Genomic DNA, 7,119 nt, shown 5'->3' with positions numbered 1-7,119 from the left:
GGAGAGAGTTGGGGAGGGGAGGGTGGGACACGGAGAACAGAGGGGGTGAGAAACAGAAGAGATTATGAGTTTTCTCATAGCCAGGTCCATGCTGTCTGGAGCCCGGGGCGTTTTGGCAGCCTTACCTGTCCTCTACTTTACCTGTTGCTCTCATTCTCTGAGTTGGCCCACGGTCTGTCCGTCTTTGTCTTTCTTTATCCCTGTCTTTCTCACAACCCTCACGGTCCCTTTACAGAGAGTTTCTTTCTTTATGTGCTCATTTTTTTCTCCCCTTAACAACTGTTCTACCCTTTATAAGAACTGTGGAGGTGGGTAAAGATCTGGTTTGATTAGATTGTCATGTTTGAATTGTTCGATTCCTGTCCCCTGTCCTCAGTGACTTCCAATAACCACAGCTGCTTATTGGACCTGACGGCAGATGGCATGTGTGTGTGTGTGTGTGTTTAGACCATACCTATCTGTCCGCTTAATGCCTTTCCTTGTGTTTTGTCCTAAGGACATCTACCTTATGTTGCAGCCCTTACACACACACACACACACACACACACACACACACACACACACTCAGAGCGTGATGTCATGAGCAGCATTATTTAACAGGCAGCTGGGAGGCCATTCATCATTTAATTAAAAGCGTCTGAAAGAGATCTGAGGCCTAATGAGATTAGCTTTAATTATTGATGCTGCCGCTGCTGCCATAGACACGCACTTAGACACACACACACACACACACACACACCTCACTGTGACTGCCTCAGACATTCTTTTTTAGGTTTTCTAAGAAATTGACTCTAGACTGTAACAAGAACATTTGGTATTCCAATTCCTTCCTCACAGACACACACACACACACACACACACACACATGCATGTATACACACATCTAATTGATTTCTTTTCACAATGGGATGTGGAGGTGCTCTGGGAGTGGGTGGGTGTATTGAGACGGGGAAAGCTGTGGTATGAGGACCTAGTTGGAGGGGAGGCAGAGGAGGCGCGGGTTAGCTGCGGTCGACTTGGGGATGTGGGGAGGGTGAGGGAGCAAGGATGGGGGGTGCAGCGGGCGGTGTTGTATTTCCTCAGGTCTCGCACAGCAGCAGAGAGAGGAGCCCTCACTGTTCTAGTAAAAGGACATGAAGTCCATATAAATACCAGTGGATGTATTTCAAAACCCTTCTGTTTTACTGTAAGCGCTTCTTATCCATTCAACAATGCTTATTTCATACACCTTTGAAACACAGGACGTTTTTAACCAAGGACGCAGTGCATTACAGAACTAGAGAAAATATTGGCCCCGATGTTGAATTTTCTATTTAAAAATGTACAAACATGGTGCCCTTCCATACAGTTTCACTAAAGAGTGAATAGTGAAAGCGAGGATACATGTAAATCAGAGCTCTCTCGTTAGGAATTAAACAATTTATGACAAAACACACCTATACTACACTGTTTCATAATATCTGCTACCTGATTGGCTGGTAGTCAAACCCATGCTAATCTTTTCAGAAGTCCCCTTATGGCAAACATAAAATATACTTATCTTTTTGGAACAGTGATGGTTAACCCCTGACATCATCAGGTGAATCACTGAGAATTATCATTTATTTACTTCAAATAATAGATAGATAGATAGATTACACTTACACTTACTTGTTGTAACCTTTTGGTTTGGTGATGCACAGTGGGAGTTTTTTAATATTACATATTATATTACATGTGCTTTTTCCGTTGCTACAGAAAAAAAAAAAAAAAAGCTGCCACAGTTGATTGTCATTGGTTTAAAGAAAGGAGACACCAGTGCTGAAAGCCACGGGTGGAGAGCTGCATTGTGCAACCACAACACTGGACTGTAGGTGTAAAAGACTCAAACCATAGCTGTAAAATGACCGATGAAAACAGTGGTGTGTGTCTGTCAGAATGAACACTCATCATTCCCATTAACTGAGTCAAATATGCACTGTGATGTTGCACAAAAAAAATTGCTAAAGAAATAGCAAAAAATGACAGTGTCTAAGGACAAGTTGGACAATTTTGTCACTCTAAAATCAGCCCTCATTGTTAGCACCAATATCTCTCATTTTAATCATTTTTCACGAGGTAAAATACAGGTCTGCCCTGGAAGGGTCATCAGTTGATCCAGGTTAAACATACGGGGTGCGGTCAGTTACTGTTCTTATTTGACCCCCACATATAGACTGACAGAAACTATTAACCAACAGGTATATGCTAATAGAATGAGGAGGCACCTGTAATTCTACACCTGTGTACTGTGACAACTTCAGGCCTGGCGACTAATCCATGTCTGCTGACTGCTGTGACTCATGCACGTAGAGCTTGGAGTCATCTATTGAGCTGCATCGAGTCATTCAGATCAATTATTCAGGGCTGCTGGGCCAGTTGATTCAATCGTTTCGACTGCACAGAAATGTTGACGAGGTGTCAACTATTCATACGAGCACAAAATACACGTCCTTCGCTACGTGTGTGTGTGTGTGTGTTCCTAAGTGTGTGCGTGTCTCTCTGCCTCTGAGTGGAGTGATGACCAGAGTGCTTGTACATCTTGATGGGCGGTGATGTGTGTGTGTGTGTGTGTGTGCCTGGTCAGCCGTGGACTGGTTTAGGTTTCTCCTGGTTGTTTTTTTAATCACTCTCATCAGATTAGCTGAGCAGGGGCAGCCCAGGCCAAACGCTTCACAATTAACAGTGCAGAACTGCCTCGGACACACACACACACACACACACACACATCCATCAGTGACTTTTCATTTGTCCCCTCGGAGTAAAGCTGCATTAAATCATGTCTGTGATCCCCTCACTCTTCTAGACAATGAGGAGCCAAATTTAAACGGCAGCTATGGAGACCACCAGGATGGAGGCCGGCCTCTGCTCCTCTACTCCTTTACTGCTTCTACTCCTTATCTTTTCCTTAAGTCTGTTAACAGCCAGTTGATTCAATCAAATTAAAAAAAACTGTGGGACCTGGACATGAAAAATGTGCACTAGATACTAATTTATTCTTTCTGTGTGGCCTACTACCAAATGATCCACAGCCCAGTACTGGTCACTTGACCTTTTTTGCTCTCTGGCTTTCTACTTATTTTACTCCAAAAACCGTGTGAACCAACAAACATGTAGCCCTTCAAGCTGCATGAACGCATTTTTTATTTTTTTTTTGTCCTGACAGATTGAAGGTCTCATGCCATATTGCTCAGAGAGCTGCGTGTATCCCTCTCCCTTCTCAGATATTTCATTCTGTCTTCGGGGTTCAGTGCAGAGGCCAGCATCTTGTTTTTGCTCTATTTTTGTCTGCTTTTCTTCTTCTCCCTGGGCAAAGGTTTAAAGACATGTGATACTTGAGATGGAGAAACTGTGTGTGAATATTATTAATTTCTTTTCACTGTCCCTCAAATTGTGAACAACACCAGTGTTGCTCTCGGCGATTTCATGTGAAGCACAGACAGGTAGAGAGAGGTAAACCCAGGTAGAGGAGGGAGAGAGAGAGAGAGAGCTGTTTTTGCAGAGTACCTTTTCACTGAACACCACCTCCTTCTCCTCCTCCACCTCTCTCCTGCTCCACAGACTCACCCTGTTCTTCCCTTTCACTCCCTCACTTCTTTTTTTTTTTTCTTTTATAGCTTCCTACTACACCTGAAAAGGGGCATTTTTGGAGGCATAAAGAGAGGGATAGTTTTACACCTCCCCAGGCTGGGGGAACTGGTGGGTGAGGGAGGGGAGGTGGAGGGTGGGAGGAGGCTCAGGACAATGTATTTTACATGAAAGGAAGGAGATTGAGTTACCACACCGATAACCACTCATACAAATGGAGAGCAGAGAGCTTTGAACAGGGACAGGTAATCGGGTGAGACCCAGTGTGTGTGTGTGTGTGTGTGTGAGTGTACGAGTGAGAGAGAGAGAGAGAGGGGAATGTGGAGGACAGATAGATAGAGATTGAGTGAGGATGTGTTTGTGTGGTGAGTAACATCCTTCATGAGTGTGTTTTGTGGTTCACCCACCGGCCGATGTCAGAGGCAGGGATGGCTGGATGATCACATTGCACAGGTGTGTGTGTGTGTGTGCCAGTGTTAAGAGGGGAGGAGGGGGGAGAGGGTTCCACACATAGCAAGAACTACAGCATTTCCTCCCTACAGCGCCACTCATTTTTATCTCAATGTTTGTAGTATGTGCAGCTTGAGGACAAGGACAAATAAAGAAGACACAATATGTGACATTGATTCTCTGAAATAATTAATCACATTCTAAATTGCGAGAGATGGAGAGAGAGACCACTGCGATATGTCTTTTTACTCTATAACTTCTCTTATTATTACACACTTTCTGTGTTTTTTTTCTTTGTCCACTGCGAACACCTCGTTCTTTTGAAGCACCATTAAACACCACCGTGCACCTCGTCCCTTCACTTTAACTATTTAATTATTCACACATAATTTATGGGCAAATTGGAAAAAAGAAGATGAAAAGATCTGGGTGTATTTCAGTCTTGTCTCCACAGCGGAGAAGACAAACTGCTGTTGTTTCTCTCTAAGAACAAAGTCAGAACGACACCTTCAAAGGGAGGAAGGCACTCCCCGCCAGTCACTCCTAAAAAACTCCAAAAGTCAACAAAAACCAACACCGCCGCCTGTCATGTGGCTGACTGATAGAAAACCTTCTTCTTCTTCTGCACGGTTCACTGCTCGGCTGTGACCATGCCACTCTACATACATATGTGTGTGTTTGTTTTTCACCTTTTTTGCATTTCATTAGCCATGTTTGGGGACACCTCCCCTGTTCTCCGTCTCCACTTGCTGTAAAAATATTTCATCGTGGATGTTTTTGGACGACCCCCTCCCGATGGGGTCCTGCCTGGCTAATAATAAAGTGCTTGAGTTGTCAAGCACTTCGGCAACACCCTAATCTGTCCTGACAGCTCGTCCAATGCACACACTCATAAGTACAGCACACACACACTTACACACACACACAGCAGCAGATATTTGCACCAATGACGATGCACAGGTTTATAGACAGCCTATCAATCAGGGTGTTTGTTGGGAGTTTGCAGGATAAACGCTGTGGGAAGGGGCTGCGTGCTGTCACCAGGGTCTCTGAGCTAAAGGTGGCTGCTTCACAGTTGGAGACAGTGGCCCGGGTCCAAATGAGTCTCCAGGCACATATTCATCCGTCACCCTTCTCAGCTGTTTTCTACTGCCTACTGCATGTACAGTAACATTTTAATTAGAATTTACTTTTTTTAGAGGGTTATTTCTGCCAACTTAAACTTCCCACTTAACCTTGTACTATCCAGCCGTGCGTCTGTGTGTGTGTGTGTGTGTGTGTGTGTGTGTGTGTGTGTATTTGCCAACTGAGGCCATGTCCACATGGGGGCAACTGTTTTTGAAGACTGTGGTTTTTCTGTGTGTTTTGGCTTTTTATCCGCACACAAACTGTTGGTTAATTTTTAAAAACACCAGAGAGGTGATAATTTTCCAAAAAATATTTTCAGAGTAAATGTGTAGACTGGGGGAAAGGCTTTTCTTTTGGCTTGTAATGTCTACTTGATTTTCCTCCGGTGTTTATGGACATCGTCATGATGTTACGTGGTAGCATTACAATACTGCTGTGGCCAACACTGTAAATGAAGTAGTATTAAATAGTATCTATGGTCCTTTTTCTTTCTACTGCAATGTAAAATATAATGTAAACATGCAGTTGTACTGATGGAATGATCATGCAAATTCCAGCATCTGCACTAAAAAAAACCAAATCTGTATTTACCTTATTTAGGCACTGCACACTTCAGATATTAGAGGAGTAATATCTGAAAACTAAGCAATAAGCTGTGAATTAAGAAGGTTTTTCTGCAGTTGAAAAACGGCTTAAACTGCATTTAACACCAACCTGTAAGAATTAGTAAAAACACAGACATGTTCTAAAAATAGTCTGAAGACCTATTACTGAGCCTTGGGGTACACCACTCAAAGAGAAGTGACCTTGGTTTTGTCTCCCAGGATTATGCTACGTTGTCTGCTATTTAGTTTTCATTTACCAATTCTTCTATATTCATATTGTAAGCGTCATAATATTTAGTCTTTTATAGGACATGGTGGTCACAGCAGGTATTGTTTTCACAGATACATAATTAAGATAAAGGTGAGGTGAGAGAACCTGGTGTGGACCTGGTTCTTGCACTATTTTAGGTTTGTTTGTTTGATTATGTGCATTTGAGACGGTAACGCCTGAGTGATGATAGTGAAAGAGTGCCATCTTCAGACCGAGCCAGCCAGGAGATTTATGTGTGTCTCTGTACCGGTGCGCTGAGTGGACGCTCAAACCTCTGCCCCTCCCCTTTCTCAAAACTCAACTCCAGTTCACATATGACACACGCGTGCTGCCCGTGTGGTTCCAATTAACACAGTGTGGGTTCAGGTGTGTGTATTTTGACATGGGGGAGGGTGTGTTGAGTGTGTTTTGGGTTTGTGGACAGTGTTGGGGGGGAAGTTTATGGTCTGGCCTTTACTTTTTACCACACAGCAAGACGTTGACGTGACGTCCACCTGGGGTCTTCACCTACAGCTGAAGCTTCACGTGAGAGGTTGAGACCATCCCTTTCAGGATTTGACTCATGCAACAAATGTTTTTGGTTTTTATGTGTATACATTTGAAATTCTTCCTCATCAAAATTTTCATAAACAAGCGATGATTACGATGTGGAATTCACTTTGTGGACACAAAAATATACAATTTCGGGTTCACATTTTGAAAGAGAAAAGAAAAGTTTTTAAGTTCCAAATGGAAGCTCTAGTAATTCTGGAGTGAGTGACAGCTGAGAGAGGGAGAGAGAGGAGGTAAAGGAGGAGGAGGAGGAGAGAAAAAGATGGGAGGAGGCAGAGGTGGAAGGAAACAGGACGGTTGAAATGTTCCCCATTACTCGTAAAAGATAGGAGCTGTGTGTGTTGTCCTAACAGTGAGAGAAGCTGAGAAGCAGTGGGTCGTTGTAATTTTATTCACTGTGTTTCTTTTTTTGTAACTACTACAGATTTATACTGAAAAACATCAAGAAAAAAAGGTGGATTTATTTTTGTTTTTAAAGAGAAAAAAAGAAAAACTTAGCACTGCAAG

At 43.2% G+C, this 7,119-nt stretch overlaps 1 protein-coding gene across 9 annotated transcripts in view; it reads left to right on the top strand.

The window, feature by feature from the left end:
• Nucleotides 1–7,119, top strand: part of eya4 (EYA transcriptional coactivator and phosphatase 4) — a 40,078-nt gene that overhangs the window by 11,301 nt on the left and 21,658 nt on the right. The window lies entirely within an intron of this gene.

This window comes from Cynoglossus semilaevis, unplaced genomic scaffold, assembly GCF_000523025.1.
Source record: "Cynoglossus semilaevis isolate Cse_v1.0 unplaced genomic scaffold, Cse_v1.0 scaffold1282, whole genome shotgun sequence".
Lineage (NCBI taxonomy): Eukaryota > Metazoa > Chordata > Actinopteri > Pleuronectiformes > Cynoglossidae > Cynoglossus > Cynoglossus semilaevis.
This window is presented reverse-complemented; position numbering and strand designations above follow the sequence as displayed.